This window comes from Nicotiana sylvestris, chromosome 4 (genome assembly GCF_000393655.2).
Source record: "Nicotiana sylvestris chromosome 4, ASM39365v2, whole genome shotgun sequence".
In the NCBI taxonomy this organism is placed as follows: Eukaryota; Viridiplantae; Streptophyta; class Magnoliopsida; order Solanales; family Solanaceae; genus Nicotiana; species Nicotiana sylvestris.
The window spans coordinates 81,781,873-81,809,745 of NC_091060.1; positions in this window are offsets into that span (position 1 = coordinate 81,781,873).

Below are 27,873 nucleotides of genomic sequence, written 5' to 3' on the forward strand. Positions count from 1 at the left end.
CAAACCAACCACAAGCTGATGTACTCTATCACTCATCTCAGCTACAAATGAAGGGGAATATCTATCCAAGGAGTTAAATTGCATACTATACTCTAGAACACTCATATTAACTTTATCCAACCGTAAGAACTTATCTTGCCTATCCCGGCGAAGCTCAACAGTTATTGCTGCAGAAATGCCTCAGAAAAATCCCTCTATCTTGCAGGTGGGACAATAGGTCCTCTAGATTGTTCCCAAGTTTCATACCAAGTCATAACAACATCTCGCAATCTATAAGAAGCAAGCTCTACGGAATCAGTATCACTGACATGCATAACTCGTAAAGTTTACTGCATCTAATCTAAAAGGTTCTGAGGATACTTATTTGGATATGTTCAATTGAATTTTAGGATGTCTATATTGATAAAATCCTGAACTCTCGCGCTAACTGATAAGTAGTGATTTTGAGTACTTATTTGCACAATTTTGCTTTTATTTTAGCTCAAAATTGTTTAAAGGTATTCCCGAAAACTAATGAAATGTGCTTGCTATCAAGAGTGTTAGAACATGAGCCAAAGAAATGAAAATCTACACAAGAACGAGTAAATTTGGACAAGGAACAAAACAAGGCTAAAAGGGGCACAATGCGGATCACATAAAAGTGAGTGCGGCCGTAGAACTGAAGGGCGACCTCTGACAAATTTTCAAGGCAAAATGCGGACCGCACAATTCTAGTGCGTCCGTAGAAGATGAAGTTCATAGAATTGTATTTTTGGGCCATGAAGAAGTGCAGACCACACAATTATTGTGCGGCCGCAGGATGTTAAGTGCGTCCGTACTCATAACTGTGACGGTCAGCAGAAGAGAAGAATCAGAGAGACAAGTTCCAGTCCAAGATCAAGTGTGCGGGCGCACTCAGAATTGTGCAATCCACATAATCAAATGAAGTGCGGCCGCATCCCACTTTTATGCGACCACAAAATGCCCAATTGACCAGTCAAGCTCAGAGTGCGGACTGCACAACCTCCGCAAGGGTATTTTTGTTAGATATTTTCAGCTTAGTATAAATAGAGCTTTTTGTCATTTTTAGGCTATGTTTTATCAATGTAGAGCAGCTGAGCCATTCTTTACTGATTTGAATAATATTGTACTAGATTAGCTTCTAAACATTATATTTTCTTTACCTAATCAATTATTATGCATTCTACCTTCAATTCTTCTTTAATTTTTTCATTTTTCATGAGTAGCTAAATTTCTGGCTAGGGTTATGGCCCAACCCTAATTTGGGTACTTAATTGGTGTTTGATTTAGGGATTGTTTGTGATTGAGTTAGTGATATTTAGCCTAGTTCTTTCTTGAATTCAAGAATTAATGGTTGCAAACATTGATTCATGCCTAATTGACTTAGTCTCTACTTGAGAAAGAGAGTCTAAGTCTAGGAAAACTTGGCTAACAAGCAATTGGGGTGAACTCAAGAAATTGATAGCTCCAATTAAAGGGTCAAATCTAGAGATAGTAAGACCCGACTTGAGCATATATCACTTGTTTTGAGAAATACCCACTTGGACTTGAGAAAGCCAAATTGGGCAAAATCGCTCAAACTACCAAGAGGTATAGGGTGGGTAATTGCTATATTACAACCCTGAAAAATCAAACTTGCCCTAGAGTTTACAACCCGTTAGGTAACCACTTAGGTGAAGTCACGACCCTAGATCTTTTATCATTTGAAAAAAAACCAAAACCAAAAATATTGTCTTCTAGTTTTATAATTGCAATCAATAGCTTAAAGTAGAAGTAGAAACAATAAACAAGAATGTGGAAGTGTAATTTGAGGCACATCATACAATTAAACTAAATATATACCTAATCCTAATTCTAACTCCCTATGGATTTGACCCAACTTGCATTGGGTTTTTATTATTGCTTCGACCGCCTTACTACCTATACTTGTGATGTGAGTTTGGGTGACATCAATTTTTGGCACCGTTGCCAGGGATTTAAATGAATTTAGCTATATATCTACATTTTTATGTGATTTGTCTTCTTTTTCTTCCGAGTCACTAACTTAGTTTTTGAATTGATTTTAGTATGAAAATGTCTCTCAACAACGAGCCGTTTGGGCATTTTCCAATGGGGGGAGGAAGTGGATGATGACCAAGTTGATGAGGTTCCTCTTCAACCTCAAGCAAATAGACGAGGTCGCCCGCCTCAAGACAATGTTCCCGTCCCTCCTCCACCTCCACCAAGAGAAATATCACATTGACAGTTGCCGAATGAAGGTTATGCAAGTGCTATAGTCCCACCCCGCATTAGGGCGAGAAACTTCTAAATCACAAATGTGATGCTTACACTACTTGAGCAACATGGATTCTTCACCGGGGCTCTAAGTCAAAATTCTTTCAAGAATCTCAAAGGGTTCGTCGATACTTGTTGAGGAAGCAATCAAACAAATGTCTCCGAGAATGCACTGTGATTGAGGCTATTTCCCTTTTCTCTATGGGGAAAGACATTGGACTGGTTAGAGAGATTTTCCAATCATTCCATCCATACTTGGGATGAGTTGGCAGAAAAATTCATTGCCAAATTATTCTCTCCGAGACATATGGCTACACTTCGGGATGAGTTCTCGCGTTTAAGCAAGAACCTAATGAGCCATTGCACGAGATTTGGGAAAGATATCGTACCATGTTTAAAGAGTGCCCGAATAATGATATGACCGAAGTCATGATCCAATAAACCTTCTACATGGGGATCAACACAACAAATCATGCGTGGTAAATTAATTCACCGATGGGAACTTCATGAGCACGCCTTATGCCGAAGCTTGTGAAATTCTTGATGAGATGGTAGATACCTCATCAGCATGGCAAAGTAGAGCCAATGTTCCTCAAGGTGACCCAAATATCATTCACCTAGACAAGAAACTACATGATCATGGGCAAGCTATTGCCGAGTTGACAACTACAATAAACCAATTGGCCAAAGCTCAGCTTCAACAAGTTAAAGGGCCGAAACAAGTGAATGCGATGGAAGGTGTGAATATGATGATCAATAAGAGACACCAACAAGGTCAACAAATGAAAAGCCTTCTGGAACAATTCATGTAAGATGATAGTGGTTATGATCAAGGTGATTCGTTCAATGAGCAAGAAGAAGAAGTTCAATATGTCAACAATTATTAAGGCTGAAGAAACAATGCTCTAGGATAAAATCAACAATAATGGAAGTCACACGGAAATTGGAACAACCAAGGCCACCAATGCAATTGGAGTGGTGGTAACAATAATCAAGGCAATTGAAATAATCAAGGTAACCAAGGCAATTGTGGAGGTAATCATCTAGGAAACTAAGGCAGAAATAATCAAAGCAATTGGATTGGCAATAACCAGGGAGGGTGGAACAACAATAACAACAACCGGGGGTCGGGTTATCAAAGGCACCCGATGTTCCAACAACCGAGCAATCCACCTCCCTATCCTTATCAAGGTCCGACCTCTTATGACAATGAGATGGTTAGAACTAAGAATATATTTAAACAGATGATGGAGAAGAATGCCGACTACAATGCTCAACTAGCCTCTCACAACACTTCTATTCATAATTTGGAGGTTCAATTAGGCCAAATCTCGCAAGCATTGAACACCCGTCCTAAGAGGGAACTACCAAGTGATATAGTGGTGAACTCGAAGGGTGGGAATAATACAGGACATCCTATGGATGTGACTACAAGAAGTGGAGATGCAACAACCTCAAATCAAAGAAGAATTGTGGATGAAGATATTGTGGTTCAAGAAGATGAAATTCCAAGAAATGTGGTTCAAACTAATGAAGAAGTGAGAATGGATATTGATGAAAATGTGGAGGAGACACAAGAAGAAGTGAACCCGTCTAGGGAACACGTGATTGATATGCCGGATCCGGTAGTGCCGAAGGCTAAGTCACCAATGCCAAAGCTTCCTCCTCCATACCCTCAAAGGCTTGCAAAGCAAAACAGTGAGAACCAATTCAAAAAGTTTATTGACATGATGAAGAGTTTGTCTATCAATTGTACCATTGGTTGAGGCCTTGGAACAAATGTCGGGATATGCAAAATTCATGAAGGACTTGGTAACCAAAAAGAGATCAATGAATTGTGAAACAATTAAGATGACACATCAAGTGAGTGCAATGGTACACTCAATGGCTCCTAAGTTGGAATATCCGGGCGCTTTCACAATCTCTTGCACTATTAGGAGTGCCGACTTTGCCAAAGCATTATGTAATCTTGGGGCGAGTATCAAATTGATGCCCTACTCAGTGTTCAAAACTTTTGGGATTGGGCAACTCAGACCCACATCAATGAGGTTGCAAATGTATGATTATACAATGAAGAGACCTTTAGGCATTATTGATGATGTGTTGGTTCGAGTTGACAAGTTCATCCTCTCGGCGGACTTTGTGATTCTTGATTATGAAGTGGACTATGAGGTGCCTATCATTTTGGGTAGACTTTTCCTTTATACAGGGAAGGCTCTTGTTAATATGAAAGCCGGTGAGCTCACTTTTCAGGTGGGTGACAAAAAGGTAGTCTTCCATGTGTGCAAATCTATGAGGCAACCAAATAGTAATGAAGTTTGTTCGTTCATGGTTTGGTCACCAATGTGATTGTTGATGATGCTAGTGCCACAATGAATGCTGAAGATAATTTGGAAGCCATTTTTCTCAATCTTGATGATGTGTAGGAGAAAGAAGGCTATGTGGAGTGTGTTAATGAATTTCAAGGAATAGGGTCGTACACTTATGAGCCCCGCAAGCAATCTTTGGATCTTGAAAATCGGAAGACTCCTCCAACAAAGCCCTCAAACAAGGAGCCTCCCACTTTGGAGTTAAAGCCATTACCTCCACGTCTCAGGTATGAATTCTTTGGCCCTTTTTCCACTTTACCGATTATCCTTTCTTTGTGCTTAACTAACATGAAGGTAGAGTCCACATTGGAGGTGATACAAAGGAGAAAAAGAGCAATCGGATGGATATTGGCAGATATTCAGGGCATAAGCCCCGCCCATGCACAAGATTATTTTGGCGGAGGGTGACAAACCCTCTGTTGAACATCAAAGGAGCCCAAATGAAGCAATGCAAGAGGTGGTGAAGAAGGAGATAATCAAGTGGTTGGATGTTGGGGTTGTATACCCCATTTTTGATAGCTCATGGACCTCTCCGGTGTAATGTGTCCCAAAGAAAGAGGGCATGACTGTGATACCAAATGATAAGAATGAATTGATACCCACAAGAACCTTCACCGGGTGGAGAGTGTGCATGGACTCTAGGAAGCTCAACAAAGTCACTCGGAAAGATCATTTCCCGCTTCCATTTCTTGATCAAATGTTTGATAGGTTAGCCAGACGTATTTTTTATTGCTTCCTTGATGGATACTCCGCCTATAACCAAATCTTTATTGCTCCTGAGGACCAAGAGAAGACCACTTTCAATTGTCCCTATGGTACTTTAGCATTCTCGCAGATGCCATTTGGTTTGTGTAATGCACCGACAACTTTTCAACGCTGTATGATGACTATTTTCACCAACACGGTAGAGGATATTCTTGAGGTCTTTATGGATGATTTTTTCGTGGTTGGGAATTCTTTTGAGGATTGCTTGAACAATTTGGGTATGGTATTGGCTAGATGTGAGGAGACAAATTTGGTGTTGAATTGGGAAAAGTGTCACTTCATGGTTGAGGAAGGCATTGTCCTCGGCCACAAAATTTCAAAGTATGGTATTGAGGTCAACAAGGCCAAAATTAATGTGATCTCCAACCTCCCCCCCCCTACATCCGTGAAGGGGAATGAGGAGCTACTTGGGCCATGCAGGATTCTATTGCCGATTCATCAAGGACTTTTCCAAGGTGGTAAACCCTTTGTGTAAACTTTTGGAGAAGGATGCCAAGTTCCATTTCAATGAAGATTGTATGAAGGCATTTGAATTTCTCAAGTTCAAGTTGACTACTACTCATATTATACTGTACGGGATTGGATCTTACCTTTTGAACTCAAGTGTGACGCTAGTGATGTGGCGGTTGGAGCAGTTTTGGGACAACGTATCAACAAAATCTTCCATCCGGTATACTATGCTAGCAAGGCCATGAATGATGCCCAAATCAACTACACAGTGACCAAAAAGGAGATACTTTATATTGTTTTTTGCTATGGAGAAGTTTTTCCCATATTTGATGGGTACAAAGGTGATTGTTCACATCGACCATGTGACACTTCGATATTTGACGAGCAAGAAATATTCTAAGCCAAGGTTAATGCGGTGGGTGCTTCTATTGCAAGAGTTTGATCTAGAGATTCAAGACCGCAAGGGTAGTGAAAATTAAGTGGCAGACCACTTGTCCCGATTGGAGGAGGAGGGGAGGCTACATGAAGGCCTTGAGATCAATGATTCCTTCCCCGACGTGCAATTGCTAGCCATTTCAATGCCGGGATGCCATGTTTCGCCAATTTAGCCAATTATCTTGTAAGCGCCATTGTACCAAATGAGTTCTCTTCAAACCAAAGGAAGTAGCTCAAACGGGATTGCATTGACTATTATTGGGATGAGCCGTATCTTTTCTGGATATGTACCGATGGGGTGATCCGACGATGTGTGCCAGAGGAAGAACAAATGGGAATTCTTGAGGCTTGCCACTCTTCACCATATGGTGGTCACCATGGTGGAGCGAGAACGACAACAAAAGTGTTGAGTTGTGGATTCTATTAGCCTACTCTCTACAAGGATGTTAGTGATCTAGTCAAGCGTTGTGATGAATGTAAAGGGGCCAATGGGATTTTTAAAAAGAATGAGATGCCCCTCACCACTATCTTGGAAATTGATATCTTTGATGTTTGGGGTATTGATTTTGTGGAACCGTTCGTGAGCTCTTGTGGGAACACTTACATTTTGGTAGCTGTGGACTATGTGTCAAAATGTAAGCCGTGGCTCTACCTAACAACGAAGCTCGAAGTGTCGTGGCATTCTTGAAAAGAACATCTTCACGAGGTTTGGAACCCCAAGGACCATTATTAGTGATGGGGGTTCGCATTTTTGCAACAAGGCTTTTGATACCTTACTCACAAAATATGGTGTCACTCACAAAGTCTCGACCCCCTAGCATCCTCAAGAAAGTGGACAAGTTGAAGTCTCCAACTGGGAGATCAAGAGTATTTTGTCAAAGACTGTGAATGCCAACTGGACAAATTGTTCAAGGAAACTTGAGGATGCTCTTTGGGCTTATAAGACAGCCTACAAGACTCTGATTGGGATATCTCCATATCGATTGGTGTTTGGGAAGGCGTGTCATCTTCCGGTGAAACTTGAGCATAAAGCTATAGGTGCTTTGAAGAAGTTGAACCTTGAGTGGGATGTCACTGCAAACCTAAAAGTGGCACATTTTAATGGGCTTGATGAATTCCGATATCATGCCTACATAAGCTCGTTCCTTTACAAGGAGAAAATGAAGTACCTCCATGACAAGTACATCCACAACAAGGAGTTTAAAGAAGGGGATCGAGTCTATTGTTCAATTCCCTGTTACAGATGTTTCCGGGCAAGTTGAAGTCAAATAGAGTGGCCTCTTTGAAGTGGTGAATGTAACCCCTTTTGGTGCTCTAAATTTGAAAAATAAGAATGATGAGGTGTTTAGAGTCAATGGAAACTGGGTTAAGCATTATCTTGGCAAGGTTGATGATGGCCACATTGTGGCGGTTCTTTATTTTAAATGATTGGTAATCTGCGTCGTGCAACAACATTAAATCAGGCACTTCTTGGGAGGCAACCCATGTGGCTTTTTCTTTTTCTTGGTTTTCTTCTTTAGATTAGATAGGATTTGTTTTGTGCTAACTAGTTTTGAAGTATATGCAGGAATGGGTGTGCATTGTAGTGACCGTGCAAGAAAAATTGGCTAAGTGTCACAAGAGTGCGGACCGCACCAGAATTATGCGGACAGAAAAATCACTCTGCGACCGCACAATTCTGTGTGCGGTCGCACAACTGGAACATAAAAAATGCATGCACTCTGAAGTTTGGCCTGTCAAAGTTCATTAACAAATTGCGGTTGCACACAAAATTGTGCGGTCTGCACAAACTCTATGGCCACACTAATTTTTGTGCGGACCGCAACACTTTTTCATGTAGTAGGTAAAGAGTGCGTCCCACTCTCAAAATTGTGTGTCCGCACTCAGGTAAGTTTTGGGCCCGATGGGTTAACCTATAAATAGGGTTTTCACCACTATTCACACTTTACACTCTCTGAATTCTCAAGCCCTAAGCAAACATAGTGCATACACCATTATTTCTCAAACTTCAAGCATTTCATCTATGTAGATTCTCACCTGCATCCTTTATTACTGGTATGTTAATTTCATCTTTAGATTTTTCATCTTTTCTTAGTTTTGTTCTTTTATATAGGGTTAATTTCATGCCTAAAAATGTCAATAGTTAGTCATTCTTTCTTAGAATCATGTAGGTAGCATCTTAAATGTAAATTGGGGCCTGGGTAGGTATCTAATCATGTTTAATTACTCAAACCATGTCTAATTTGTGAACAGAATTGCATGTAACGTAAGGCAGTGCTGCATAAATTCAAATTGTGCGGCCGCACACTCTTTTGTGCGGTCTACAGTTCTCTAAGTTAGGGCATATGTGTGCATGTATTGTGCGGACCACACTCAAAATTATACGGTCCGCAGTGAAAATTGTGTTGTCTACACTATTAAATGATTAGAGACCCAATACTCTAAACCTGGGGTTGTGCAGCTGCACTCAAAATTGTGCGGTCTACACAATAGGCCGTGCGACCGCACTTCAAAATTATGCGGTTCGCACTTGGTAGTCTGTGGCTGCACTCACTTTTGTGCAGTCCGCACTGCCTCTTCTAAGTCTGATTTCCTGCAATTGTTATGCATGCATCTGTGACTTCTAACTCTAACTGATTCCTATCATTATGCATTGAAGACAATGGTTAGATCACATGGTAGAGGAGATACATCAAAAGGTAGGACAGAACCCCCCCGAGGCCGCGGTCGAGGCAAAAGTAACCTACCACTAGCAATCAAAAGAGCCATAAGCAAGAAAGCCACCACCAACGGATCTCCTGATCCCCCCGAGACAAGTGAGTATCTCTCATCTGGGGAAGCTTTTGAGCATAACTCTGTGTATGCACAGCCAGAAGCCCAATCAAAACAAGTCTCAGGTAGATTCCACTTGGTAGATGAGTCATTTTCCACTGCTAGTTCTTCTAAAGGTTCGGAAGAGGGTAGCCAAGACTCTAAGCCCTCTTCCTTACATGCCCCGGCTGCATCAATCAATGTAGTTGATGATGATGATGTCCCGAATGATGGTAGAGGGGGTGATATTGCAGTTGGGGTTTAGAAAGGTCAAGGAGAAGAGAGATGTGGGAAGACAGATTTGTCAGCTTGACTTCCTTCAAAAAATTCAGAGTGTGGTGGCCCCAGAGATTGCTCACACTTGAGCGACAATTCTTGATGAAGGATTTGGACATTCACAACCCTAATGTCCTTAGACAATTCTGGGAGTGAAAGGGCTGGAAATAGTTCACCTACAGTGTCATCGATGCCAATGAGCACCTGGTTAAAGAATTTTATGCCAATGTAGCTAACATTAAGAAGGGTACCATGGTTACAAAAGTGAAAAACCTAAAAGTCAGATTCAACTCTTGTGCTTTGAAAGCATATGTGGGATTTGAATAAGTGGAGGCAATGCAATACTTGGAAAAGCATGCTATGGGTGATGCAGCTCACCCGTGGCTAGCTGAGATTTTGGCTATTCGAGGAACAACACCTCCTTGGCAAACCGCAGGGGTTCCCATAGTCCGGGACACCCTACACTGTAAGGTAAAATGGTGGCAAACATTCATGTGCAGCCATATTGACCCATTCCTAAATTAGAACAACCTCTACTTTCCCGAGCAGTCTTGGTGGCCTCAATTATAGCTGGGTACCCAATCAATGTGGATGTTATCTTGTCCACCAACATCACTCTTGCTGTCCAAAAAGGTGAAAGATCCTACCCATACCCGAACTTCCTCACAAAATACTTCAAAGATCAAAAGGTAGAGCCAAGGCAATATGATACAGAAGTTAAGGCCAAGAAGCCTTTCTCATGGTACCACCTGCAGAGTGCTGACAACCCGGACTTCAAGGGTAAGGCAACTACCTCCACTAGCCAGTCTGAGGATCCAGCGGTAGTGGTTACTGATTTGGCTGCTGAGCCTTCGACATTTGCCATGCCTTCTACAGTAGCCGGTCCTTCCACCGGGACAACAACCATGCCACCATCCAGACCACCAACTTCATTATTAGTGCAATTACTAGTGGCAAGCCTCATCCACTTATCCGCAGACTACACTGCAAGACTCCCAGACATTGGCAAGTCTCAACAACTGGATGGAGGCAACTACTTCAAAGCTATCTGACATATCCAATGCTGTTGCAACATAGTCTTCTACCCCAACAGCACCACAGGTACCTCCATCAGTGGAGGAAACATCAAAGAAGATTCTGGACAACTAGAAGACCATTATGGAGACTTTGGTGGCGCATGTGGAGGTCATTGAAGAGTTGGGAAATCAAATAAAGAAGATGCGGAGGTCTCAGGCGTCGAAGAAGTCAGTGGAGAAGTTGAGAAAAGAGATTACCAAGATTTCACCTGCTGGTGATCTACCACTGGATTTACTTATGGACCCAACAGTTCGAGCAGCACAGGCACCACCAGCAACAGTACCTGAGGCATCAGAGGCAGCACCGACAAGTTTGAGGAGCTGGATGCTACTGCCCACACTGTTGAGGAGATGATCCAGATGCTCAGCAACCCTGTTGTCCTTCAGCCATGTGATGATGAGATACAGTTAGAGGAGACCGAGGGTGCTGTGGATACCATGCAGACTGAGACCATATATGGAGTTCTCTTAACTCTCTACCCTTCCCTGCTCTTATTTTTGTTAAGCATTGGGGACAATGCTTATTTTCATTCGGAGGCTGGTCTATTTTGATTGATTAACATTGACATTTGGCTTGTAATAACTCTTATACTATTTTTCTTTTATCTTTATTTTCCCTTTGGTATGTATATATTCTTCCCTTTCGTTTGATGTATATATTCAGTTTCCCTTATGTATATATTCACTTTACTTCGGTTTGTATATTCATTTACCTTTCTTTCCGTAGTTTATTTCGTAGCTTCTTTAGTTTGTCTATCTTAGTAGTATAACTTCTTATTTACTTTAGTATTTTCCTTTGGATTTGTTAGCTTTTTTTTATGTTTGTGTGATCAATAAGCCTTTAGTTTTCTTAATGCCGCAGTTCTTTCCAAAGGTAGATTTTCCATGAACTGGGTGGCTCTTTCCAACGATGGATGGTGTGACAACCTTCTTAAGGGATTGAGTCTGTTTTCTTTTATGTTTAGGAAAATATATTAGTAATGAATAAAAGGGTCTCAAGCATTCTTCACTTGGTACCAACACATTTACCTACGACCTTATGGTTAAAAACAAAGTTGTTGGCGTAAAATAGCTCTAATTGTGACCTTTCGACTCTTGTGTTGACTTAAACAGTCATCGATTGGTTCAATCGAGCCATTTATGATTCTCAATCTTAACTAGGGTTGTTGTGTGCCCTTGACTCTGTTCTTTTTAGCAATCCAACATCATGAGAGGTGAGGTATTGAATTGCAAGTCCCAGTACCCGTGATAATAGTCTGCCCGAAGGTTTTTCTTGGCGAAATTTTAAGTGTAGCTTGGCTTGAGAAATGATTGTAGGCTCTCCTTGATCCAATTTGAAATTTGAAATCTTCCCCAGCCTACCAATGTGGTATCCCTAGTCAACGCATTTGAGCCTAAGCCCTATTTCTTTCAATAATAACGTTACAAGTCTTTATCCGTTTTGTAATGACCCTCTCTTGGTATCCGATCTTTCCTTAGAGTTCTTGGGAAACAATTGGCCAAAAACATAAGTTTGGGGGAGAGACGAGGAGTTTGAAAGTGATAAAAGGTAAGAAGAAGAGAAAGAAATGAAGAAAAGGGAAGGCAAAGAAAAAAAAGAAAAATGCCAAAAAGAAAGTGAATAAGGTAGAAAGTTGAAGGGATTATAAGAAAACAATGATTAAGGCATGGAGTAAATATAAAAGGAGAAAATGCATGTCATGACCAAGAAAGAGTGACATTACATCTCTCTGGTTCCCCCGAGGAAAAAGAAATTGACTCAAAGAGTCGACAAAGTATGAGCCAAAATGAGAAAATAAAGTGCTTAAGGAAACATGAACCCATTCTATTTCATCAAGACCTAACTTGATCCAAAAAGCCTTCATTGCATCCCGAAAAAGCCCTACATGATTTCGAGTTGAGTGAGCTTGCATTAGTAGTAATTTACATAAGGGGAAAGCTTATGGTACTTAAAATCGGACTTGTGACATTCTTTTGAGAGAGATGAGCAAACTTTTCACAATTCTTGAATTGAGTGTTACATTCTTATATGAGTTATGCTAACGGAGAGTAGAGAAGGAGGAGTTTGGGATCCACAATGACCTATGTGAAAGAGCGAGCTTCCTTGATGAATAAGTGAACTCTTGATGCTCTAGTATCACATTAGAACTATTGTACTAAAAGAGTCAAATCATTACATTGTTGATAATTCATACGTGTTGTGGGAATTATTGGTCCCAATTGATGTGTAATTAATTCACCTTAGACCAGCTGAAATAGGTCTTGTCTTGTGGAGGTGGGGATTACCTTATCTGCTTGAGGACAAGCAAAAGCTTAAGTTTGGGGGAGTTGATAAGTAGGGATTTTGAGTACTTATTTGCACTCTTTTACTTTCGTTTTCGCTCAAAATCGCTTAAAGGTATTCCCGAAAACTAATGAAATGTGCTTGCTTGCAGGAGTTTAGAACCTGAGCCAAAAAAATGAAAATCAACTCAAGAAGGAGTAAATTTGGACAAGGACCAAAACAAGGCTAAAAGAAGCACAATGCGGACCGCACAAAAGTGTGTGCGGCTGCAGAACCTAAGGGCGAGCTTTGACAGAATTTCAAGGAAAAATGCAAATCGCATAATTCTAGTACCGGCGCAAAAGATGAAGTTCAGAGAATTGTATTTTTGGGCCATGAAGAAGTGCGGATCACACAATTATTGTGCAGCCACAGGATGTCAAGTGTGGACACACTCATAATTGTGCGGTCCGCAGAAGAGAAGAATCAGAGAGCCATGTTCCAGTCCAAGTTCAAGTTTGCGGCCACACTCAGAATTGTGCAGTCTGCACAATCAAATGAAGTGCGGCCGTATCCCAATTTTATGCAACTGCATAAGGCCTAGTTTACCAGTCAAGCTTAGAGTACGGACCGCACATAGAATTGTGCGGCCGCACAACCTTCCCAGGGGCATTTTTGTTAGATATTTTCAGCTTAGTATAAATAGAACCTTTTGTCAGTTTTAGGTTAAGTTGTATCAGTGTAGAGCACCTGAGCCATTTTTCTTTACTGCTTTGAATAATATTGTACTAGATTAGATTCTAAACATTAGATTTTCTTTACCTAATCAATTATTATGCATTTTATCTTTAATTCTTCTTTAATTTCTTCATTTTTATGAGTAGCTAAATTTCTAGCTAGGGTTGTGGCCCAACCCTAATGTGGGTACTTAATGGGTATTTGATTTAGACTTGTTTGTGATTAGGTTCATGTTATTTAACCTAGTTCTTGCTTGAATTCAAGAATTAATGGTTGCAAATATTGATTCATGGCTAATTGACTTAGTCTCTACTTGAGAAAGAGAGACTAAGTCTAGAAAAATTTGGCTAACAAGCAATTAGGGTGAACTCAAGAAATTGATAGTACCAATTAAAGGGTTAAATCTAGAGATAGTAATACCCGACTTGAGCATATATCACTTATTTTGAGCAATACCCATTTGGACTTGAGAAAGCCAAATTGTGCAAAATTACTCAAACTACCGAGAGATATAAAGTGGGTAATTGTGTGTGATTGCTATATTATAACCCGAAAAATCAAACTTACCCTAGAATTTACAAACTATTAGGTAACCACCTAGCTGGAAGTCACGACCCTAGATATTTTATCATTTGAAAAACAATCAAAACCAAAAATATTGTCTTCTAGTTTTATAATTGCAATCAATAGCTTAAAGTAGAAGTAGAAACAACAAACAAGAATGTGGAAGTATAATTTAAGGCACATCATACAATTACACTAAATATATACCTAATCCTAATTCTAACTCCCTCTGGATTCGACCCCGACTTGCATTGAATTTTTATTATTGCTTTGACAGCCTCACTACCTATATTTGTGGTGTGAGTTTGGGCCACATCACTAACCACTCTATCTGAGATGCCAGGGGTCTGACACTGGGCTTGAGAGGCTACTAACTGAGTTAATAACTACACAATACTTCTCATATCTAAATCCTATTCAATAGCAACTAGGGGAGGAATTAGTGTTTCATTAGTTTCTCTATGTCGTTCTGGGGGTAGTGGTGTTATTACCAAAACCTGCATATCAGCCTCAATCATGAGGTTCACAGTGATCTATATGGGCAGGTGGCATCTGACTGGCACCCTCCCCTCCCTCTTCATCTATTCTCTGAGTGAAAGATTAGGACTCAGCTCTACCGCACGATCTAGATCAAAAGGATAGGTATCCATCCTAAATATCATGTAGCCTCCTATTTATAAGTATTTTGTCCGTCATACCCATAATAGGACTCTAGTAGATAGGACTTGCAGACTCCCTAGAACAAACCTACTCTGATACTAAGGCTGTCACACACCAACCTTGGGAGGTGCGACCGGCACACGACGCCTGAAGGACCGTGCGAACCAACGTCAACACTTAAATCTTTCATCATGAATCTAGGCAGACCAGGCCTCCCAGTATGGTACCTAAATTAATAAATGTTCATAATTGACTATTGAAGAAACTTTAATATTGAATATATATATATATATATATGTACATCCGATGTTAACAGAGTCATAACAATATTTACATACATTTGAACACTAGTCTATAAGCCTCTAGGAGTAATATGACACATAACTTGGTCGAGAAAGGGCCCCACCATACCCAAAATGTTTGGAACACATAATTCAATACCTATTGACTTCTGTACATTTACTTTGGAGGAGTGGAGTGTGACATTCAATCAATGAAACATGCACCCTACTAGGGAGGGACTTCATCAGGTCTATCTGTACCTTTTTGAAGAATTACCTATGCTCCTTGAATTCTTACACTTCTATGGTGATTATCTCCGTCTCGAGGGAAACTCCAAAATCAATACGACAAGAAGACAGAGGATGCAGTAATTATCACAAGATCCTTTATGCTAAGAACTGCTCGGTTCGCTTTTGATTTAATGTTGAATCATTTAGGAGTTCTTAGAGGGCTTTAAGAGTGTTTTGGGTGAGCTAAAACTGGAAATATCTTCTAGAATGGAGGAGAATAAAGCTGCATTGCCTTTTCATATCAAGTCTAGAAATTCCACTACCCCAAGTGCTAAACAGGTCGCATCGCACCGACCACTGTGCCTGATGGGGCAGCTGGAGCAATTTGATCAAATGTAATCACCACTTTGTCCACCTAATTAATCTTAAACTTCATATGTAGGGGGGGAGGGAAAAGTGTGGGATGTGACAGGAAAATGGTCTGATACCCATTTGAAACACACCGTAGGCCCTCGAGACCCCATCCAATCACACCAACCAATCCTAAAATGTAACACAGACCTACTCGAGGCCTCAATTCATAGAAAATAACATCAAAACCACGAATCATACCTCAATTCAAGCCTAAGGAACTAATCCAAATTTCAAAATTCAAAACTTACGCCGAACATGCCTAAACAACTCAAAATGATCTCAAATTTTGCATTCAAGTCTCAAATGACACAACACACCTATTTCAACTCTAGGAACTACAATTTGAACCCGATATCATTCAAGTCAACTCTCATTAAACCTATCAACCTTCCAAACCTTCAACTTTCCAACTTTTGCAAAATATATAGCCAAATCAACATAGGGATCTCCAAATTCAAATCCGGACATACGCCTAAGTCCAAAATAATCATACCAACCATCAAAACACCATTCTGGGGTCATATACACAAAAGTCAAACTCCTGTTAACTCTTACGATTTAAGCCTCCAAGCAAGGAACTAAGTGTCCCAATTCAATCCAAAACTCTGCCAAAACCAAACCAACCACCCGGTCAAGTCACATAACGACAAATACACTAGGGAAAAGCATCAGTTAGGGGAAAAGGGCTAAAATACTCAAAATAACCGGTTGAGTCGTTACATTATCCCCTCTTAAACAAACATTCATCTTTGTACGAGTCTAGAATCATACCTAGGGTCTCAAAAAGGCGAGGATATCGGTTCTGCATCTCCTGCTTGGTCTCCAAGTAGCCTCCTCGACCGACTAACCTCTCCATTGAACCTTCATTGATACTATATACTTTGACCATAATTTTTGAACCTGCCGGCCTAAAATGTCCACCGGCTCCACATCATAAGTCAAATCCTTGTCTAACTGCATCGTGCTAAAGTCAAATACATGTGACAGATCCCCATAATACTTCTAAAACATGGAAACATGAAACACTGGGTGAACTCCCGATAAACTAGGTGGCAAGGCAAATATGTAGGCCACCTTCCCAACTCTCTATAACACCTAAAACAGACCAATATATCAAGGGCTCAACTTTCCCTTCTTCCCGAACTTCATAACACCCTTTAGGGGTGAACCTATAAGTAGAACATTATCACTCTCCATATATGCCACATCACGAGCCTTCTTATTATCATAACTCTTCTACCTGGACTGCGATATACTAAGCTGATCCTGAATCAACTTTACCTTCTCTAAAGCATCACAAACCAAATTAGTGCCCAACAACATAACCTCCCCAGGATCAAACCAACAAACAAAGAATGATATCGCCTCCCATATAAGGCCTTATAAGGAGCCATCTAGATGCTCAACTAATAGTTGTTGTTGTAGGCGAACTCTGCTAATGGTAGAAACTGATCCCATGATCCCACAAAATGTATGACACAAGCACATAATATGACGACCCGACCCGTCGTCTCATGAGTTACTACCCCGTTCTTCCCATTTTCTGCTTTTTTATGTTTAATTACCGGTATGGGGTGCGTTAGAATTGATTTGGAATGATTTTGATAAGAAATGAGACACTTAGTCTCTTTTAAGAAGGCTTAAGTTGGAAAAGTCAACCGGATGTTGACTTGTGAGTTAGAGGGCTCGGAATTGAATTCTGATGATTCGGTTAGCTCCGTGTGATGATTTAAGGCTTAGGAGCGCAATCGAAAGTAATTTTGGAGGTCCGGTGAAGAAGTTAGCCTATTTTGGTGAAGTTAGTATTTTGGCGATTTTTGGTTGATAGGTGAAATTTTGATCCGGGAGTCGGAATGGAATTCCAAGAGTTGCTGTAGCTTTGTTATTTCATTTTGGACTTGTGTGCAAAATTTGAAGTCAATCGGACGTGATTTGATAGGTTTCGGCATCGGAAATAGAAGTTGGAAATTCTAAAGTTCATAAAACTTGGATTGGAGGTTGATTCATGATTTTAGCGTTGTTTGATGTGATTTGAGGCCTCGAGCAAGTCCGTAATGTATTTTGGGACTGGTTGGTATTATTGGTCGGGGTCCCGGGGGCCTCGGGTGTGTTTCGGATGCCCAACGGGTCATTTTTGGAAGATTTTTGCCGTTTTGAGCATAAATGTAATGATCTAAAGGTTCATTTTTAGTTCTAGAGATCCAAATTTGATTTCTAGACTTCCAAAATTTAAATCATGAATTATAGGACTGATATGGAAATTTTGGTTCAATTTCATCAAGTCGCGATTGGGTTTTTGACGCGAAATGTGAGTTAATTGTTTAACGAGTGAAGTGGGTATTGAACTATACAAACGAGCTCCGAATTGAGTTTTGATTAACGGGTTGTGTTTGTATTATTATTTGTGACTCATAGGAACAAGAATCGTATAATTCCGAGTTCGTATGATGGAGTTAGAGCCATTTTAATGAAAAATGGTTGTGCTGCAAATTTCTTAAAAAACTGTTGTATTTTCCGCAGCAGTGAACAGTACCCGCGCGTGAACAGTAATCGCGCGGGTGAACAATGAATAGTGACCAAGCGCGTGAACAGTAATCGCGCGGGTGAACAGTAATTCCGAAAAATCTGGGCAGCGAGTTTATACCTGATTTTGGGTCATTTTTGCACCATTTTCAGTCATTTTTGAGAGCTTTTGGACGGGGATTGAAAGGAGTTTCAACTGAGATTGATTAGAGGTAAGTTTTATGAGTTAAATACATGATTTTATTGAAGAATCATCCTTGAAATCCATGAAAACATAGCCAAATTATAAGAAATTAGGGCTTGAGATTGAAATTCTAAAATGGTGATTTGAGGGGTCAAATGGCTCCGATTTTTGTGAATTTAGTATCTATAAACTCGTGGAAACATAAGTATCGTATTGATGTAAAAATTTCTGAGTTTCGAGACGTGGGCCCGGGGCTCGGGTTTTGCAAATTTCGTGAATTTCGACATTTCTCGATTGTTTTCGATTGGGTATTGTTCCCTTAGCATATTGTGATGTATTCGCTTTGATTTTGGTTAGATTCGACGTGCGTGGAGGCCGGTTTAATGGTCAAAGGCGTCGCGGGCTAGAGATTTCACCAGTTCGAGGTGAGTAATACTTGTAAATGATATCTTGAGGGTTTGAAACCCCGGATTTTCACATCATAGTATTGTATTGAGGTGACTTGCACGCCGAATATGAGCGTTGGGTAGAGCACCGTTGAGGATTGTGACTTGGTCCGTCCCGGTTGTTGATTTTACTGCGTATTTGACTGAAATTACTTGTTATCATCATAATTTGGGCTGATTGCCATGTTTGGGGCCTTGTGCCGACTTGTAAAATCCTTCGAGGATTGATATTACTGCTTAGCATGATTTGCGTATCATCTAACTTCAGTCCAAGGTTTTAAATGTTGTTTTGCAACCCAGTCGTATTTCTATGTTTTGAAAACTTAAATGATATTTTAAATGCATTTCGGGTTGGAAACTTCGATTTTGTAAATGCCCAAGGGGCTTATTATATTATTTTCTGGACTGATTATAAAGTGACTTGAAACAGTGGTAACAATGACACTGTGTGATATACTTGAAACAGTGGTAACAATGACACTGTGTGATATACTTGAAACAGTGGTAACAATGACACTGTGTGATATACTTGAAACAGTGGTAACAATGACACTGGATGATATACTTGAACAGTGGTAACAATGGCACTGTATGATATAAATTGGTCAGGTAACAATGGCTGACCGGTCAGGTAACAATGACTGACCAAGATATTGCGCTTGGGCTGTAGGAGCCCCTCCGGAGTCTGTACACACCCCCAGTGAGCGCCGTCGACGATAAATAAATATGGATGGCTCGGGCTGCACGCCGCAGTGGGTACTGGAATGTACCATCATATGCATTGCATTGCATTCATGCATTTGTTCATTATTTGTTGTTGTGATATTTCTGGAGATATTTATCTGCTTTTGCTGGTGCTATCTGATCCTTGAGTGTTGGGGCCCGAGTGGCTGACCAGGAACGAAGATATTGTCCGAGGGGCGGGTTTCTGTGCATAGTGACACTGATGGCTGGAATTATTTTGCAACTGTTAAAAAGATTATTTTCAAAAGAGGTTTAAAACTGAGTCAGATATTTTATAAAGGATTTTCATGGAATTACTGTTTTCAAAAAGGGTTGTACCGTCTTAGATAGCATGATGAAGTGTTCTTACGTGATTTCTTATCGCTCAGTTATTATTTACTCTTATTACCACTGAGTTGGAAGTACTCACTTTACTCCCTGCACCTCGCGTGCAGTTGCAGGTACTGTTCACCCGGTAGCGGGTTATTAGCGGACTGAAGGTATACTATTGTAGCTGAGCAAGGTGACCGTCAGCGTTCACGGCACCGTATTTCTTCATTGATTCTAAATTCCATTCTGTATATTGCTGGTCTTGTATTAGTATTTAGATCTTTAGATGCTCGTGGCTTGTGACACCCCGATTTCGGGCTGAGTCGGGATGATTTCCATTATTCTATCATGTTTACTTCCCACTTGTGATCATATTATCTGCGAATTAAACTTATTCCTGCTAAGTAATTATAAAGAGATGTATTGTTTTGTTGTTGGCTGACCTTGTCCCCACGAGAGGCGCCATCACGACCGGGTTGGGATTTTGGGTCGTGACACATAACATATCCTCCAAAATCTGAATAGTACGGTCAGATTGTCCGTCAATATGGGGATGAAATGTCGTACTCAACTCGACTTGTGTGCTAAACTCATGTTGCAGTGCTCTCCAAAAAATGCTATGTGAATTGAGTGCCTGGATCCGAGATTATTGACCTAGGCACACTATGAAAACGAACAATATCTTGAAGATAAATCCGAGCCAGTTGCTCTGAATAGTAGGTAGTCATGACTTGAATGAAGTGTGCATACATAGTCAGTTTGTCCACAATGACCCACACTTCATCAAAACTCATCAAGGTCCATGGAAGCCCAACTACAAAATCCATAGTGATACGCTCTCACTTCCACTCAAAAATATCTAGCCTCTGTAGAAAATCACCCAGTCTTTGATGCTCGTACTTCACTTGCTGACAGTTGAAACACCGAGAAACATACTCAACAATATCCTTCTTCATCATCTGGCACCAATAGTGTTGCCTCAAAACCCAGTACATCTTCGCGACACTTAAATAGATTCAATACCGCGAAGTATAGGCCTCCTCAAGGATCAACTCTCTCAACCCATCCACATTAGGAACACTGATCCAACTCCATAGCCTCATTACCCCATCATCACCAGTAGTAACCTATTTAGAACTACCGTTCTGTACAGTGTCCCATAGGACAAGCAAGTGGGGATCATTATACCGAAAAAAATAGTTCAAAAAGTACATGTCTAATTCCAATAATATAAATCATTTCATTGACGTACAATAATTCCCCTAAAACTGGTCAATATAGAGTCATGAGCTCTAAATAGAAGTACAAATCCAAAATACAAAAGGAAATACTGTATGAATGTAAATAACAATACTATAATAAGAAGAGAAGCCAAAAGATTGCGGTTAAGATGCAGCTCTACCTCGTCTCTCGAAGATGCTCACATCAATAACTCACAGCTTGCCACAACTCGGTCCAACACCTGAATCTACACAATTAAGTGCATAATGTAGCATGCATACAACCGACCCTATGTACTCAGCAAGTATCATAACTAACCTCGGTGAGGTAATAGTGGAAAGAATTATTAATGATACTCACAAATAACCTGTATAGTCCATGAATCTCACAAGTACACAACTACACTATCAATAAGTCATGAATCACAGATAAAGCCTCTTCAGTGCACAAAATAAGATAACATGCTCTGTTTTAGTTAACTAATCCATCATATAGAGAAGATATGCAAAACAAGACATGTATGCATTCCTTATCTAGCATATAGAGAAGATATGTGAATACAACATGTATACAACTAAGGAAATTGCAAGTAGATTAGAAATGCAATAACCACAACACACACTAGCAAGTTTCTTTGTACCACCTATGCACCATCAGGCGAGAAACATGAGTGGGTGACCCTAGGGGATGGAACTTATCCACAGGCTGCATGGACAACTCACATACAATATAACCACCGCATGGACAACCCATGTGCTAACATAACTCAGATCCGTATAGACAACTCACGTGCTATCAACCCAGTCCATATCACACAGTAGCATATACGAGAATACATGTACATTAACAATGGATATCAATTTACATATTTATGCACTGATATATGTGACATGCTAAAGGGTAGGCATGTACAAAGTATGCTACCACAGTTCTAGTCAGGCGATTACACCACACTAATAGCAATTAACATGCTCGAACAAGATATCAAGCAATAAACAATCTCTAACATGATTCAAGTAGCTCAAAAAAGTAGTACAACTTAAGAAACATGATAAGTTGACGCTAATCAATCAATTCAAGGCATACAATAGTCTAATCAAAACCCGAGCATGGATAATACCCGGTGTATGCACATAGGCTCAATTGCCTCACATGTGCGCCACCCATAGCACGTAGCTATCACTAATAACTTAGGTAACTAGTGCATCAACCAAGTTTAGGTAAGATACTTACCTCAATCAAGCTAAATCAGTACTCTAAGAATCCTTTCCTGCGTTAATCAATCACCGTATGACTCGAATCTATCCAAAACAACTTAATAATATCAATAGAATCCATAGTAAACAAGCCTAAACAATAAAGCTAAGATCTTGATTCAATTATGCAAAGTCAACCCAAAAGGTCAACCTCGGGCCCGCACCCCATAACCTGACAAAACTAATAAATTTGGACACATATTCCAATACGAATCCACATATATGTATTTCATCCAAATTTGACCTCAGATCGACCATAAAATCATTAATATTCACTCTCCAAAACCATAGTCAAAAACCACAAATCTCACTTTTAATTCACCAATCAAGCACTAAAATCAAGGTTGGAATCATGAATAATAAACAAATCCGAGTCAAAAATACTTACCCTAATACAAATCGTGAAAATCCTCTCAAAAATTTTCCAAATCAGAGCTCTAGATCTCTAAATGTGATACAATAACCAAAATCCACGAAAGAGAGACTTAAGTGATTCTGCAGGTGATACTCTTCGCGATCGCGAAACACAACAAAATGCTGCTTCAGAAAACCCCCATGCGAATGCGAGTACATGGTCGTGAATGTGAAGCCTACCACCGCTGAGCCTACGTGACTACGGTCCTTCACACGCAATCATGAAGGCTAAAAGTGTGACGCCCCAACCATCCATCTCTTCCACACGAACAAGACTCCCAGCTCGTGATCGCAAAGGCCATTACCGCATGTTACATGAATACAGTCACCCTATTGTGAATGTGAAGAACCACTCTCGTGAAACCAAAATTCTCTCTGTGATCACGATACACCTCCGCAATCGCGAAGCACACCAAAACATCAGAAAACTAGTAGTCCCAAAACAAAGAAAAATGGTCTAAAACACACCTGAGGCCCTGGGACCCCGTCCAATTACACCAAACAATCCCAAAATATAAAACGGATCTACTCAAGGCCTTAAATCACATCAAGAAACATCAAAACCGTGTATCATACCTAATTCAAGCCTAAGAAACTAATCCAAATTTTCAAATTCAAAACGTATGTCGAACATGTCTAAACAACTCAGAATGACCTCAAATTTTGCATGCAAGTCCCAAATAATAGAACAGACCTATTCAACTTCGCGAAACCACAATCCGAACCCGATATCATGAAATTCAACTCTTGGTCAAACCTATCAAATAGAATCAAATCAACCTAGGAACATCCAAATCCAAATTCAAACAAACCTTACGTCCAAAGTCACCATATGAACCTATTGGAACCATCAAAACACCATTCTAGAGTCGTCTACAAAAAAATCAATCTTTGGTCAACTCTTACAACTTAAGCCTCCAATCAATGAACTAAGTGCCTAGATCAATTTAAAACTCCCCCGAAACCAAACCGATCACACCGATAAGTCACATTACGACAAATACTCATATGAAAAGCATTAATTAAGGGAAACAAGCTAAAATACTCAAAACAACTGGTCGGGTTGTTACATGAAAATAACCCCAAACAATAAAGCTTCGATCTTTTTACAAATACACAAAGTCAACCAAAGAGTCAATCTTGGATTACACCTCGAATTGCAACAAAACTCACAAACCCCGAATATCCATTCCAATACGAGTGTCACACCTCCTTTTTCCTACACCCCAGAAGGGGTGTATAATAAGGGAGTTTTTTTTCCAACTTAAAGTGACAATTGAAACAGAATTATTTATTTATTAAATTCAGAGTCGCCACTTAGGATATATGTGTGGTGTCCCAAGTCACCGGTTCAAATCCCGAATCGAGGAAAAGATTGACTCTGTATCACAGTTTGCGAACTAGAAATCCGGGTAAGGAATTCTGTTAACCCAGGAGAAGGTGTTAGGCATTCCCGAGTTTCGTGGTTCTAGCACGGTCGCTCAACTATTATTATTGGCATAATTATCTGATTTTAACACATGTTTTAGCTTATGGTATATATTAGCTTATTAACCACTTTTAATTAATTTTAGGAAGATTCAACGTTATCTAAAACACGTCTTGAACCACGCCACATGAAATGAACCCGCGGTCTACGACACATTTCGTTTAATGTTGTTGAGATATGGATTTAGATCACATGAAATGCACACCCGAGTTTAGGAAGGTAATATTATTAAAATAACGCTCCTAAAGCAACTACGTATTTTTAACTTTGCGAGGGCCATGGGAAATTTGCTAAATGGCGCGCCTCGAGTTCTAAGGATTTAAAATAAATAAATAATTGAGGGCCACACATTTGAGATTTTATTTGGCGCGGAGCACCTCGACTTATTTTAAAGGAAAACTAAAAATTTGAAGGGACCATAAGCTATTTGTGTTATCTAGTACAACTCCCCTCCACTAATTGATTAAAGGAAAAATGTCACCAATGCTTAAGCTAAAAGTTTGAACCAATTTTAAAATAATAAATCCAAGTTCAGGCCAGCCTTATGAAAGAACATTTGCATTGAAGAGAGAAAACGGATTTGACTATTTGAAAACAACGAATGGCTCGTGCCATAATTAAGAGAACCAAAGGCATGAAGGGGGAAGGCCCAACAATGAAAAACCTGCTTCCCTACTTTGCAAACATCTTGGCCAAATTAAGGAGAATGCAGGAGCGAGACTCGAATTCGAGTCTCTTGGCATGTATCCAAGGTCAGCAACAATTAAAGAGCGGGTCAGTATCGAAACTAGCTAACTACCAAAGGCAAATTAGAATTGAACCTTCAAGTTTGGGGCTGAATGAGCGCAAGTCTTAGTGAAAAGCGGCAGTCCAAATAAACAAATCCACCAACGAACGTGTATTGCCCACGATTCCATTTTTGTTTTGTTCAAATTTTTGAATTAACCCAGACTGTTACTGATTTCAGACCAACATTTGAAGAAGTAACATACCAACTAAGTAAAATCACAATCAAACCAAAAATTCAAAAACTGATGTGAGACAATCATCAGAACATTTCCTGCTTTCACTTATGTGATCAAAACATGACAGTAGGCCTCATTAGCAACTGAAAGTCAGCACAATGCTACCATACAACCTATGCATTATTCCTTAATGGTTTCTATATTTCAAGATCGATAAGAGTTCATCTACTATACCTAAGAGTCAGCATACATGTTTTAACAAAATCTTGAAAGCGCCTACCAAATTCGCATATATAGTAGTAAAAACCTTGTGACTTCAGTAATCAAAGAAGCCAATCAAACTGAATAGGCTACTACTAAATCTAACTAATAGTATCCATACATTGTACACATTAGACGCATAGGAGCTTAAACAACATTAGTATTTAGAATGACAAGCTAAAATTTACATAGAGAAGAAGATTTGAATATCAAGCTTAACATATAAACAACACACACGACTGAATATCAAACTTCCAACTTCCATTTTTCATTTCACGTTCAACTTGAAGATCACATTATGCAGGTTTTAGAACATGTATCTGGAATTTGCACAAAGAAGAATAGAGATGAACAGTCAGCAAATAAACAGCAGCAGATAACAGTCCCAGATTCGACTAGTTGAGCAGTGAAATCAACTCACAAAACCAATGAAACAGTAGAAAATCCCATGAAGGAAAAATAGCTCTAAACCAGTGAAAATGAACTATATTGCAATGATTTCAACCCAAGACCCAAACAACAAAACAATTTTCAAACCATTTCTAGCCCACAATCAAACCCAGATTCAGTAATTAGGACCATACAATCAACTTGAAAACCCGATGGAATAGTGACCCTCAACAAACTTCAACCACAACAACTTCTCAAAACCCAATGTCAATCCATTTCAAATCATAAAACCTGTAACTATTGTTTTCAGAAATTAAAAAAATCACTAATGAAGTTCAATAGAACAGTCTTTTTCACTAAAATTATTAAGCCGTTTCTCTTTTCTGTATTTTTATCTCTCCAGTTCTGACTTGTGAAAGAAGAAAAGATGCCTTTATAGGCAAGTCTTAGGGCAGAATAAAAGGGACTCTTATTTGCACTTTAAACCTTTTGATATTTTCTTTTTTTGCTATTCAATCCCTAGCTTAAAATTAGTATTTTCAGTAAAGTCCCAAAGCCAACTTCTAGGAAGCTTCCCTCAATCAGTTACAAGAGATTCCCCTACCCAATCTCCCTAAACTACCCATTAAACAGCTACTAATTACTTTCAGGCCACCACACTGGGTTGAATTAATCCCAAAACCCAACCCAAACTTATGGGTCTGCATACTATAGCCCAAACATGAATTTTCAAACTCTAGACTTAGCCAAAATCTTTCAAACAAACAAACCTTTGAATTTTCAGCAGAAAAAGATTTCAATAGAGATGCTCGTAAACAGTAATTTAAAGCAATTAAATCAACTAATTATACCAAGACATTGATACGCTAATGCCCATTTCATTGAACGCAAAAATAAACCCCAAATTAAAGAGGAGGAAGATTCAGAATCACAACCATGCACACAAAATGACTTAAAAACATTTAAAAGACAGAAAAGAGGAGAAACAGAAAGAGACGAACAAAACAGAAGACAGAAACGAAGGAGAAAAGAACAAAAATACCTAGATGGCCACACGGACAGGGCTTGACAACCTTAGGCGACTTCGATTTGACCCGAAACTGGTATTACCCGCATGTTCTCTTTGAGAACAAATGAAAAATACTAGTTTCAAGCCGCATCGTTCATAGAAAACTTGAAAGCTTGCAGGATTTTCCTTTCTTCGTTTTTATATTTGAAATTGACCCCATTTGGTGAGGATTTGGGGAGAAATGGTGGTGGATTGGGGCTCAAGGAGGGGTGATGGTTGCATGGTTGGATTTTGGTGGTGGTTTGAGCTCCGCTGCTGGCCGAAGATGGTGGAGAAATTCAGGGCGGTGGGTCTTAGGGTTAAGGATGAGGGAGTTGAAGTACAGAGATACTATGTTTCTCTGTGAATTTCAGACAATTATATCGAGGGGGGAGGGTGTTCCTTGGCCGTTGGATTGAAAGAGATCACTGGATCGGGTATTGGGGTGGGGCTCGATCGGACTTGGGCGGTTATAGGGAAGAAATTCATTTGGGCCTGCCCAAATGATCCAAATCACAACCCCTTTTATTTGACTCTTTCATTTCTTTTAATCAATTTTTCCTTTTCCTTTTCAAAATTAAATAAAATCCTAAATTACTCTTAAACTAAATATTTTATCAAATTAAGGTAATTACTCAAAATAATATTTACCACAACTAATTAATTTCAAATTAGAAGAAAGCTACAAAATTCAAAACTAAATAAAAATGCAAAAATGAGTCATTTTGTGATTTTTTCTATTTTTGTCAAACAAATTAATTTACTAATTAATCTAAAGTGTCAAATTAAGTCCTATATGCAAATGCAATGTATTTGTTTTGTATTTTCATGAATTAAACAAAATTAAACATGCGCAGACAAATGCAAGCAATTAACAAAAATGCTACAAAAATCCACGAAATTGCAAACAATGGAAAAAATTTATTTTCTTGAATTTATGGGAGTAATTCATATAGGGCAAAAATCACTTGCTTACAGCTGCCTCTTTTTGTTCGGAAACACGGAGAGTTTTCGTG